Source organism: Erinaceus europaeus, chromosome 11 (genome assembly GCF_950295315.1).
Source record: "Erinaceus europaeus chromosome 11, mEriEur2.1, whole genome shotgun sequence".
NCBI lineage: Eukaryota > Metazoa > Chordata > Mammalia > Eulipotyphla > Erinaceidae > Erinaceus > Erinaceus europaeus.
Genome location: NC_080172.1, coordinates 64,673,618 through 64,687,137, shown reverse-complemented (window position 1 = coordinate 64,687,137; position 13,520 = coordinate 64,673,618). Strand labels below are relative to the sequence as shown.

The 13,520-nt window shown below is 39.9% G+C and overlaps 1 non-coding gene across 1 annotated transcript; it reads right to left on the bottom strand.

Moving 5' to 3' along the window:
* Positions 1-11,400: 11,400 nt before the first annotated feature.
* Positions 11,401-11,507, bottom strand: LOC132541538 (U6 spliceosomal RNA). Its single transcript, XR_009552683.1, has one exon. It is a non-coding gene; the product is annotated as a U6 spliceosomal RNA (small nuclear RNA).
* Between the last annotated feature and the right edge of the window lie 2,013 nt (positions 11,508-13,520).

The window sequence follows — 13,520 nt, the reverse complement described above, 5'->3', positions numbered from 1 at the left end:
GTGTCTGGTTTACGGTGGTGTGGGGACTGAACTTGAAACCTCAGAGCCTCAGAGAGGAGAGTCTTTTTGCATAACCACTATGCTACCTTCCCCACAATAAAACTAAAGAAGCTATTGGCTCTTGCACTGAGAGAATGAGAAAACTCAGGGTCCCACAGTTAAGATTATAAGGTTTCAAATACAGTTGGGCAACTCAGTCAAGTCAGTTGTGCTACCTTAGCTATGCTAAATTCTAGTGCCTTATGGGAAAAAATGTGAAAAATGGAATAAGATTGAAAAATTTAATGGAGCGTCCAGGTGGAGTCCCAAGAGAAGTGTGTCTCTGCAACTTCCCTGAGGGATTAAGGGACTGCAGAATGACCATCCATCCTGTTAAAACAGTAGGACTTGCCTTGCCTGGGAAGATATATCAGTAGCTTTTCACATTGGAGGCAGCAGATGCCCTTCAGGAATCATCCTTGCCTCACCTAGCCATCATTCTGATAACTAAAGGTAAATCTCAGCATAACCAGCTAAGAAGAGAGAAAAGAAGTAGTAGCACCAAAGGAGCTATGAAAATGAGCTGATATGTTCAGGTAAGAATCACAGAAATTTCCACTGATTGAATTTCTAAGATGCATGCTCAAGGTGATATAAGGCTGGATAAACCAAGGTTCATTGGCATTAGGGTAGTCTCCTGGGAGATGGAAGCTAACATCCCAATAAAGTCTCTGGGGGAATGGGACAATTATCTATTAGTGTGACTTTAAAACCTTAAGGAAAAAAATGAAGCTCCACACCAAATAAAGTTGAAATGCATAGTATTGTGGTAGATAGTAAGGAAAGATATAGGGAAGTGAGGCCAGAAGATCTACCTGGAGCACTCTGGTGAGAGGGCTGCCTGTATAGCTCTAATGTTTGGTTGTGGTTCCTTTCTGCAGGTCAAGGCTAGTGGTAGAAGTGGTTAGATATTCCCAGGGCTTAGCTGATTAGCACTGAGGATGATACCCTCCAAATATCCAGCAGCCCAGCGGTAGAGGTTAGGTGACAACATTTAACCATCAGAAAGCAGAAAGATATAATTACTATAGTTACTGGCAAAATCAGAGTGCCAGCTAAGTCAGACTGACCTATAGAGAGTTAAAGAGATGACTAAGAGAACAGGGTGGGGCCAAAGTGGATGGGCAGCCAGCAAGGGCCAACTTAATATATATAATCAAGAGAAGCTGTATTATCAAGAGCTGTATTATCAGGAAGAAAAGGTTTGTTGTTCCAATGAAAAGCCATGCTCCCTTGCCGAGTCAGTTTTTAAATCCTGAAATTATCTTAAAAGATGTCTGGTTTCTCTGAATGAAGGAACTTGTGTAAACATAGCACATGTATGACTTAAAGACACCTTCAGTCCTTCTAATGTATCCACCGATGTTTGCAAGTTGGGTATAGATAAATGCCCAGACAATTAGAGGACTATTGGACACCAAGTGCAAGTTGACATTGGCCTTTACTTTCGTCATGCCCTTGGAGAAGTGGGGACACAGAGGATTCAGGCACAAAGGACAATCTGACAAAATTGGTTTCCAATCAGCACACTAGGTCTATGGTCATTTTCCTTATCACTGAAGTTATAATTGGGATTGACATAACCACCAGCTAGGTAAACTCTGTAGCACTACCTGGCCTGTAAGGTAGCATCATGAGAAGACCTTAAACAGCCCCACTTCTGGACATCATAGTAATTGAAGGATTAGATAGCATCTCTGGAAGGATGGTAATGATGGATAGTATCTTCAAAGTGTTAGGGGCTAGTAGCACCTTTGATCTTTCTATTTGATTCTCTAGTGTAACTCCAATAAAAAATGAATGGATCCTAGAGAATAACTATAAACTTTTCCATGTTCAACTGGTTGTTAGCCCAGTCATAGTCAAATGTAGTATCTCTACTAGAGCAGAGTAATAAGGTCTCAGGTGCATAGTATGTATCTACAGAATTGGCAAATATATTCTTTGCTGCCCTGAATAAGAAGGGGAATCAGGAACAGTCCAAACTTAACATGAAACAAATAATATTTTCCATCAGTTTTGCCAGAGTTACATTATGTTCTTACTTTCTGTCATAATATATAAAATGAGGCCAAGAATATCCAGTCATCCCACAGAGCAGCACATTGATCCATTGTGACACACTGGTGACATCAAGCTGATTAGACTGCATGAGCAAGAGGTGGTTACTACAGAGGAGGATTTAGTCGCTTGTTGCAGAGAATGGAAGATTCTTAAAGGAGATTCAGGAAGCTTTTACTCCAGTAAATAGAGAATTAGTGGTCATGGGGGTGCTGAGATGTCATATACAAAGAAAAGACAAATTGCTTCAGTTTGCATTCCCAACAAAATATGGAGGTGGCATATTCCACATTCAGGAGTATTCGTCCAACCCACAAACTAGTTAACAAAGGAGACTGCCAGATTTGAGTCAGTCCTGAAGCAGGAGGAACTACTGCCTGGGTTATACAGTCTATAGTGATAGTCTATGGTGATGGAGGTGTCAACAGTGACAAAAGATGCAGTGAATGTTATTACAAACCTAATGGGATCATCACAGTACAGACCCTTGGGATTCTGAAGTTAGATGAGAATCTAATTCTGTAGAGCTCCTGGACTGCAACTAAACCCCTAGCAGTGACAAAATTTAGCCATAGAAAACTAAGCTACTAGTGTCAATCTGTGGTGTGCTGAACACAACAAAGAAATATGACAAGTGGGTTCAGGAACAATCCATTAGAAGATGGATAGTTTTATTGAAGATTAAACCTTAGCAGGGTCATGAGGGACAAGTAACTTGCATTGTATATAGCTCAGAGCCACTACCACCCCCATGTACTCATCAGAGTCAATGGGGGTTGGGGTGGGGTGGGGAAGGAACAACAGATAATAGAAAAGTTTGTTCCCTTTACACATGGATCAACTGTAAATGTAGATGAAAATAAAAAAAAGCAGAGCGAATGTACTTGTTGTTAAAATTTGGAGGCTCTAGCCGGGCTGGCTTGCTTCACGGACGGGTAACAGAGACGCGGAGACAACGGCTGGGCAGGGAAGCTGTATTTCTTTATTCAGGAACAACGATTCATAAACTAAGACAAACTAATCACCAAACAGAACTCTGCTGTCTCTTTGCGGCGGCACAAACACTCTCTCTTACTCTTGAACTCAGGAACTCTCCAACTCTGGCACTCTGGAACTCTCGTACTGGGGAACCCTCTGAATCTCTTCCACTGTGGAACTCTCTCTTACTCTGTAACTCTGAAACTCTCGAACTCAGGAACTCCGGAACTCTCGGACTCAGGAACCCTCTCTCGGGGTTCCTTGGGGCGGGGCCAAGCAGGCCCGCGAAATTAACAGGACTCATCCAATTCTCTTGGCGGGGGAGGGCTAGAACAAACCAATGTAAAGCATACGACATGTACTACAGTCACACTGGGGACAATGAATGAAATCCTCTCAGTATGTATGTGGTGCACTTGCTCACGTACATTGTAATGGAAGGAACAATGATGTTAGGTGAGAAAACACCTAGATATAGGATCAATGACAAATGATCTGCGTGGCTAGTCAAAGCCTTGAAAGTAAAAAGAATACTAAAGACAGGAAGGTTTGGAGTAGACGCATGGGGGTGGACACAGGAGTCGACACAAACTGAAGATCTTTGTAATTATCCAGTTATTGAAATGCCCAGAATGAAGCATTCACTATAGATGTGAGAGTGCACCTTGTCCATGGGAATCCCCTGGCTGTATTGGACACTGCATTGTTTAGAGGTTGTAGGCTTGATAGAACATTGTAATGTTCTGGAGGCATAACTGGGGCTTGGAGGCAATATTTGTCAAATATATAGTACCATACCCTAGGAGGCAGTGTAAACACTGAGTCAGGGACCACTAGAAGTGAATCTACTATGATGCTCTACTGGAAGACTTTGTTTCCTTTCTCTGTAACTCTAATCTCTGTAGGATTAGAGATCCTAGTCCCCAGAAGGGGCACACTCTTGCCTGAGGACATAGCAAAGTTACCACTGAAGTACAAATAATGGTTTTCACCTGGTGACTTTAAACCCTTTACATCCAGGTATCAGCAGATGAGGACAGGGCTATCTAACTCAGATCAGCAGGTATCAATAGGGTTGATGTTACTCAAAGGGACAGGGAGTCAAGTGCTCAACTTCAATGCCTCCTGGTGCTCCCTTGACACATTTTGATTATGAAGTAAGACCCTCTAGGAGTAAGGATTTGGGTTGTGCAACCAGGTAAGTCCCCAATGTGCTGATGCAACAGCTGAGAGGGATTGAATGTATAGTGTAAGAGGAAGACTATCAGTCAGGGAGACTCACACTAACCCTCCTCTTCAAAGACTTCTCTTAGGAATAGTTGGGGATATGAATCAGAGGGTAGAGCACATCCTTCACATATGTAAGATTCAAGGTTTGATTCCTGATCCCATGTGAGAGGACCACAGGTGGTGGAACTCTAAAGGTGATGGAGTAGTTTTCATCTCTTTTTTTTCCCCTCTCTCTTTCTCATGACAATATAAAATAGAATAACTGGCCTAGAGTGGCTCAGAGGTGGGTTGTATCTGCAAGGCCCTGGATTAATTCCCAGCTAACACATGAAAACAGCATAAAAAAGGCTTCTCTTAGAAAAGGAGGCTCAAGAAAGCCCTAGAAGATCTGCTACTGAAACATTTTTAGAGAGGTGTGTCCCTGCAGTTTAAGGGGTGGACTCTGGTAGGTATGAGTCACTCAGATGTTCAAAAGAGAATCTACCACAGAGAGGGTAAATGGCCTCCAGCTGTGTCATCATCAAGTCCCACTAGAGCATTCAAACTGAGGCCGCTTATTCAAGTTGACTGAACATAGTGGGGATACTATGATCTGATGCTTTCTTACAACTTATGGGTAGTTTTTGGTCCAACACTGCCTTTGACCCAGCCAATAATTTTCCAGGACTTCACTTCAGTATGAGGCTCCTGCTCAATTTTCCACTCCATAATGCCCCATCTGCATGGCACTCTAGTCAGTTCCTGCTCCCTTTCTCCTTTATATTTCATAGTGTTACCCCCAATAACAATCCTGAGGTTCTTATTCTGGTCCTGTCATTCTGGTTCCCAGAGGACTCAAACTGATTATATATTTACTAAGTAGGAAATATATACATAGTAGGTATACAGTAATATCATGTAAATTAATTGCATATTAAAATAATATATACTAATTTCAACTTAAGTGATAGTTTAGATATCTTGCCATTTTGGACAAAATTATCTGATTTTTATCTTTATTATTCCTGCATAAACTTTTTCTTAGTCTGGGTGTAACATATTTTATAAAAAATGTATTCAATTCTAATTTTCTGCTTTTGACTTTATTACATCTTTTCCATTTGATTCATTTTCTTTTTCTTTTTCTGACTTCTTTTGTTAGCTTCCAACTTTAACGGTTATGATCATTCTCATATGAAAAACACATATGTTAGTCGTCCTTTGAGCAAGTTTGTCATATGTTAATTCTAAATCTTTGATTTTATATATAATTATAAACATCATTCCTCTGTGTACATTTTCAAATGTTTCTCATGAAAAATATCTATAATTCAAAATTATTGGGTTACAGGATATGTGTATTTAAACATTTTTTGGCTTGTAATTGCCAAATTGCTCTACCCAAATAAAAGCTATGCTAATTTGCCTAGATATTTTTACTGATAAAATATTATTAATAATGATATATAATTAATTTCTTTTACATGATATAATCAATATTTTACTATACCAAATAATACTACTGGCGCATATTACACTGACACATATGGCAAAATAAGTACTATAATTATAAGAAAAGCCATAACATGTTTTTATGCAAAAAATGTATCATGACTTTTCCAACAACCCAACAGCTACTAGATCAATGGGGAAGTCAAGACCACACACCAGTATCTAGAAAATAGTAACAAAAACATTATTTACCAAATTTCATAAAATATAGCCAAAAGAAAACATCACAGAGTTAAATTCTTTAACTATGAAACAAGAAAAAATGAAAGTTAGTAGTCAATTTAAGAAGTTATGAGAAAAAGCAGAAATAACCCCCAGAGGGAAAAAAAAGATAAAGTTAAAATCAAAAAATGAAGATATGCTGCTATGAACATAGGAGTACACACCTCTTTTTGGTTGGGTGTTATGGAGTCCTTGGGGTATAACCCCAGGAGAGGAATTACTGGATCATATGGAAGGTCCATGTCTAGCCTTGTGAGAGTTTTCCAGACTGCTCTCCACAGAGGCTGGACCAATTTACATTCCCACCAGCAATGTAAAAGGGTTCCTCTGTCCCCACATCCTCTCCAGCATTTGTTGCTGCTGTCCTTTTTGATGTATGCCATTCTTACAGGAGTGAGGTGGTAACTTAGTGTTGTCTTAATTTGCATTTCTCTGACAATCAGTGACCTAGAGCAGTTTTTCATATGTTTGTTAGCCTTTTGGATCTCCTCTGAGGTGAATGTTTTGTTCATATCCTCTGCCCATTTTTGGATGGGGTCATTTGCTTTTTTGGTGCTAAGTTTGCTGAGCTCTTTATATATTTTGGTGATTAGTTTCTTGTCTGATGTCTGGCATGTGAAGATTTTCTCCCATTCTGTGAGGGGTCTCTCTGTTTGTTTAATAGTTTCTTTGGATGTGCAGAAGTTTTTCAATTTGATGTAGTCCCATTGGTTTGTTTCTGCTTTAGTCTTCTTTGCAATTGGGTTTGATTCATCAAAGATGTCCTTGAGGTGTATGTGGGAAAGTGTTTTACCAATGTTTTCCACTAAGTATTTGATTGTTTCTGGTCTGACATCTAGGTCTTTGATCCATTTGGAGTTGATTTTTGTTTCTGGTGAGATAAAGTGGTTCATTTTCATTCTTCTGCATGTTTCAACCCAGTTTTCCCAGCACCATTTATTGAAGAGAGCCTCCTTTTTCCATTTAATCCTTTGGGCCCTCTTATCAAAGATTAGATGCCCATAGGTGTTGGGATTTACTTCTGGGCTTTCAATTCTGTTCCACTGGTCTGTGTGCCTATTTTTGTTCCAGTACCATGCTGATGATGATGGCTTTATAATATAGTTTAAGGTCTGGGAGTGTGATGCCTCCATTTCTGTTTCTTTTCCTTAAGATGGTTTTGGTAATTCTCGGTGTTTTCATGTTCCAGATAAATGATTGTAGTGTTTGTTCTATTGTCTTAAAGAAGCTTGGTGGAACTTTGATGGGTATTGCATTAAATTTGTATATGGTTCTGGGGAGAATATTCATTTTGATGATATTTATTCTTCCAATCCATGAGCATGGGATATCTTTCCATTTCTTGGTATCAGTTTCTATTTCCTTGAGTAGCGACTCATAGTTTTCAGCGTACAAGTCTTTCACTTCTTTGGTCAACTTTATTCCTAGGTATTTGATTGATTTTGCTGAAACAGTAAATGGGAGTGATTTCTGGATGTCTTCTTCTTCAGATTTAGTGTTTGCATAAAGAAATGCCACTGATTTTTGTACATTCATAATAGCTAAAACCTGGAAGCAACCCAGGTGCCGAACAACAGATGAGTGACTGAGAAAGCTGTGGTATATATACACAATGGAATACTATGCAGCTATGAAGAACAATGAACCCACCTTCTCTGACCCATCTTGGACAGAGCTAGAAGGAATTATGTTAAGTGAACTAAGTCAGAAAGATAGAGATGAGTATGGGATGATACCACCCATCAACAGAAGTTGACTAAGAAGATCTGAAAGGGAAACTAAAAGCAGGACCTGATCAAATTGTATGTAGGGCACCAAAGTAAAAACCCAGTGGTGAGGGGTAGACATGCAGCTTCCTGGGCCAGTGGGGGGTGGGAGTGGGTGGACCGGATGGGTCACAGTCTTTTGGTGGTGGGAATGGTGTTTATATACACTCCTAGCAAACTGTAGTCATATAAATCACTAGTTAATTAATATGAGAGGGGGAAAATCAATTGTATGTCTCAAAGTTTCTCAAAACACAAACTGAATCTTTTCAATATATAGGCTATGTATTAGATATGCGGACACTCTCAAAAGCCTAGACCAAGTAGATTAGAAGCATCCAATAGCACAGCTATATACAAGATACTGGATATTTTACAGCAAACCATAACAAAAGGACTTTTCAAAGTTAACCCAATTAACAAATAATGTGATGATAACATTAACTATTGATTGTCTTTTTGAACCCTAAGACAGCAGGAACCTCACATCTCCACTATAGAGCCACTACTTCCCCCAGTCCTGGAACCCTTGGAGAGGGCCCACTTTCCCGTATGCATCTCCCAATCCAAATCAAATAATATTGCATCTGCTGATCACAACCTAACCAACGCAACAATTGCCACCTCAACATGCTTCAGCTCAGACTGTGTCCAGAGACTTCACGTGTGGAATGACAACCCTTCAGCTTCATTACTCGGGTGAGACCTTTCCTTTTATAGTACACTCTAATTTCATCTCAGGTAGTTCACTTTCTAACAAAGTCCCATAACCTAGATATACACCAGTCTGTGAGAGAGAGCTTATGTTCACACGTATCCATAAACTACTGCAAAATATATACCTGAAAGCAGAAGTACACTAGAGTTTGCAGTGAGTACCTCCCTAACACTTCCTCTCCACTATTCCAGGCTTGGGATCCATGATCGCTCAACAAATTGTTTGGCTTCGTATGTTAACTCTCTTTTCAATCACCAGGTTCCAGATGCCACCAGGATGCTAGCCAGACTTCCCTGGATTGAAGACCCCACCAATGTGTCCTGGAACTCAGCTTCCCCAGAGACACACCTTACTAGGGAAAGAGAGAGGCAGACTGGGAGTATGGACTGACCAGTCAACACCCATGTTCAGTGGGGAAGCAATTACAGAAGCCAGACCTTCTACCTTCTGCAACCCTCAACGACCCTGGGTCCATGTTCCCAGAGGGCTAGAGAATGGGAAAGCTATCATGGGAGGGGGTGGGTTATGGAGATTGGGTGGTGGGAATTGTACGGAGTTGTACCCCTCCTACCTTATGTTTTTGTTCATTAATCCTTTCTTAAATAAAAAATTTTTTAAAAATGAAGAAATGATAACAGTCAAAATGCTAAACAAGTCCAATAGATAAGTCTTTGAAAATATCCACAACTAGACAAAATTGTGACACTGTAAGCAGCAAGCAGAAAGTAGAGAAATAAAGATCCATAATATGAAGTATGAGAGTGAGTAAAATCACAGGGTAAAAAAAAGGAAAGTTAAATAAGAAAATGTTATTCTTCATAATAGTATCTCAGAAAGTTGAGGATTCAGGTAAATAAGCAATTGTTTTTGTTTTGCTTTGTTTGAAAACACACTTATCCAAACATTCCCTTACAAAGTAGGAGCCTAACCACAATAACTAGGACAGGAATTCTAAAAATTTTTAACAAAAAAAAATCTTAGACCTGAAACTTCCATTTCAAATTCTTTTAAATAAAGAAGGGGAAAATTCCACATTGGCCAGTCTTTTTTAGAGTCTAAAAAAAACACAAACAGGCATATAAATTCATTTTTCAATCCATCATTTTTTCAAATCAAATCTACATCAATAGCAAGGGCAGAAAGGGGAGTTCAGCCTGACTACTGTCAGTGATAAAAATACGATGCAAGACAATAGTACAAAGAGGGTTCAGGTCCTGGAACATGACGGCAGAGGACCCATTTGGGGTTGTATTGGTATGTGGAAAACTGGGAAATGTTATGCATGTGCAAATTATTGTATTTACTGTCGACTGTAAAACATTAATCTCCCAATAAAAAAGTAAAAAATAAATAAATAAGTTTTTAAATGTAAAAAAATACAAATAATACCTAAAACACTATTATATGCTTTAAATACACAATGATTAAGTAAAATTTATTTCATAAATGCAAATATAGCTTAATAAAAAGAAGTATCTTATGAACAAACCATTAATAGATCAAAAAGGAAAACTGTTTCATAATTTTTGAGTAAAAGATTATATAAAACTAATACATCTTTGATTATATAATTTAAGAAAGAGAAAATTATATAACTCTTTAATAAATAAAGTATTGCCTCACAGAGTAAACCAACATATTTGGGTATAATGTTTTATTTATGACCCTACTGTGTTTTAGAAATGACATAAGAAATTCTCTATCACCTCTACTATTTGCTATTTTGAAAGTCCTACTTAATTAAGCCAATCTGTGCATGTAATAATAAAGGTAGCTAAAATTTTACTGTGTTCCATTCTTGGCTCTGATTTCAATTTTTTTTTTTTTTTGCCTCCAGGGTCACTGCTGGGCGAATCTACTGCTCTTGGAGGCCTTTTTTTACCCCCCCCCCCTTTTGTTGCTCTTGTTGTTGTAGCCCTGTTGTGGTTATCATTGTTGTTGTTGATGTCGTTCATTGTCGGATAGGACAGAGAGAAATCAAGAGAGGAGGGGAAGACAGAGAGAGGGAGAGAAAGACACCTGCAGACCAGCTTCAGCGCCTGTGGAGCGACTCCCCTGCAGGTGAGGAGCCAGAGACTTGAACTGGGATCCTTAAGCCGGTCTTTGCCGGTTCTTGCGCTTTGTGCCACGTGCGCTTAGTGCCACGTGCGCTTAACCAGCTGCCCTACCGCCTGACCACCTCTGATTTCATATTTTATTTGATGTTATTTTTCCCACCAGGGTTATCACTGGTGCCTGATGGCTGCAACGTGACTTCACAGCTCCTGGTGCCCTTTTTTTTGTTGTTGTTGTTGTTGTTCTCTTTCCCAATAGAGAAAGAGGACAAAGCAGGAGAGGGAAAAAGTTAAGAGAAAGGGAGAGAGGGAGCGACAACTGAAGCACTGCTTCACCATTCATGAAGCATCTTCCCTGTAGATGGGCACCAAGGACTTGAACCCAGTTCCTCATGCAGTATAGTATGTACAGTCTACCAGGTGGTTCACTGCCCAGGTCTGAGATCCTTTTAAATTTCATTTAAGTTTATGTTAAACCCGTTATGGTGGTACCATCATTATACCCAATCAACAGAAAAGGGAGTGAGTCATGTTAGGTTAAATGATTTATCAAGATAAGTAAAAGTAGCAGATATTTAAAAAGTCATAAAATGACTGGGAAGTAACACCAGTAATGAAGCTTCCTGTCTGCCACCGTTCTTACTCTTCTCTAGGAATCAGCAGGCAGGACAGATGTTTTTCATTTAGTCCTGGAAAGAGGGTAAATGCCTGTCTTTCCCATTTACTCATCTTAATCGTTAATTGTCACCCAGCCTCCCAAGCATTCTGTTTCATTTTTCACTTTGTTCCCCCTGGAAATCAAGGGTTGAGCCCCAAAGATATCTGGAGTCTTTTTTTTTTTTTAAATATGGAACGCTTCACGAATTTGCGTGTCATCCTTGCGCAGGGGCCATGCTAATCTTCTCTGTATCGTTCCAATTTTAGTATATGTGCTGCCGAAGCGAGCACGATATCTGGAGTCTTAAAACCCAGTAATGATAAGCAATAACAAGAACAAAGCAATAAATGCTTTAAAAATCTGCCCATAGATGATGTGCATCTGTATGGGCCTTGAAGCTGTGGTCCCTGAGCTTAATTACAGTGGAGGAGAGGGAGGGCTGGCAGGAGTGTAGCCTCTGTATAAGATTAGATTCAGACTCAGACTCCAGTGTTGAGTGTGACTGCCTGTGGGTCAGGCACAGCATCTCAGCACCAGCATACCAGCATCTATAAGTTCTCAGAGAGCCAGACCTGGGCACAGTTAGCCTGCATACAGGGATATCTTCTTGGGCAATGTAGAACTGACTCAAAGCAAACTGGGTCATTATGGGTCCCCTGACCGCCTTAGAGGGTGGGGGAGAGGAGGCTAGCAGTGGGTAAGGGGAAGACAGGATAAAGGGGCAGCCCCATTAAGGTTATGAGACCCTATCAGGACAGAAATTACTATCCTATGGACAGAGGGCCTTGGTCAGTGTAATGGACACTGATCATTCAGGATAGAGTATGACAAAATGGAAAAAAGAATGTACCAAGATTCAAAAGATCTGCATCCTGGCCTGACTACATGACTTTTGATGCAGCCCTTTGTCTTTCTAAATCTGCAAGTTCAATCAGGTGGTTGTGGCAAGAGTTGCAAAAGACTAGGTAAGAATACATATAGATGACCAATAACCCTAATTTATAGATACATGTGAACATATCCCCTATCTCATGGGACCTGGTCTATATCTAGGTTTTGGGACTTTGTTAGGAAGTGAATCACCTGAAATGGAATTCGAGAATCCTATGAAAGGAAAGGTCTCACCCAAGTAATGAGGATGGAGGGTTGACATTCCACGCATGATGTCTTTGAAAACAGCGTGAAGTGAAGCATACTGAGGTGGTACTCTTTGTGTTGACTAGGATGGGATCAGCAGATACAATATCATTTGGTATGAATTGAGAGAAGCATGCAGGAAAGTGAGTCCCACCTAGAGGTTCCAGGACTGGGGAAATATAGGTTCTATAGAGGAAGTGGGAAGTTCCTGCTGACTTAGGGTTTAAGAAGGCAATAGATAGTTATTGCTGTAATCACATTATTTGGCAATTGGGTTACCTTTGCAAATCCCTCTGTTAGGATTTGCTGTATCATACACAACATCATCATAATTTATGTCCTTTGACATTATTTGTATATAGCTGTATCTTATAGAGTAATGCCACTGGTCTGCTTCTGTTCTCCCTGGTCTAAGCTTTTAAAACAGTCAGCATTTTAAAGACAGCCTATGGTCTGTGCATTAAAAAGTTTGAGACATTCAATCAATTTTCCCCTCTCATATTAATTATATAGTGATTTACATGACTACAAGTTAATAGGAGTGTACATAAACACCATTCCTACCACAAAAAGACTGTGTCCTATCCCATCGTCCCCCCTGCAGCCCCCACACTAGTGAAACCGAAAATCTGCCTTCACCCTCAACACAGAGACTTTTACTTTGGTGCCCTACTCCAAACTCAGTCAAATCCTTCTTTGAGTTTCCCTTTCTGTTCTTTCTCAACATCTGTTTATGAGTGGGATCATCCCATACTCGTCTCTGTATTTCTGACTTAGCTCACTTAACAAAATTCCTTCTAGCTCCATCCATGATGGGTCAGAGAAGGTGGGTTCATTGTTCTTAAAAGCTGCATAGTATTCCATTGTGTATATATACCACAGCTTTATCAGCTATTCATTTGTTGTTCAGCACTTGGGTTGCTTCCAGGTTTTAGCTATTATTAATTGTGCTGCTATGGAAAAAAGTGTGCACATATCTTTTTGGTTGGGATCAAAAACGATAGAGAATATTTCATCCTCTGAAGGGAGACTGGACAACATACTCTTATCTTCCACATGAGGAAGATGGGTCCTGAAATTGGGGCTTGGAATGTTCCTACTCATAACCACGGAATGTGAGCTCAGATCTACAGGGATACAGAGGTCACATAGGCTCCTAAGCTGAA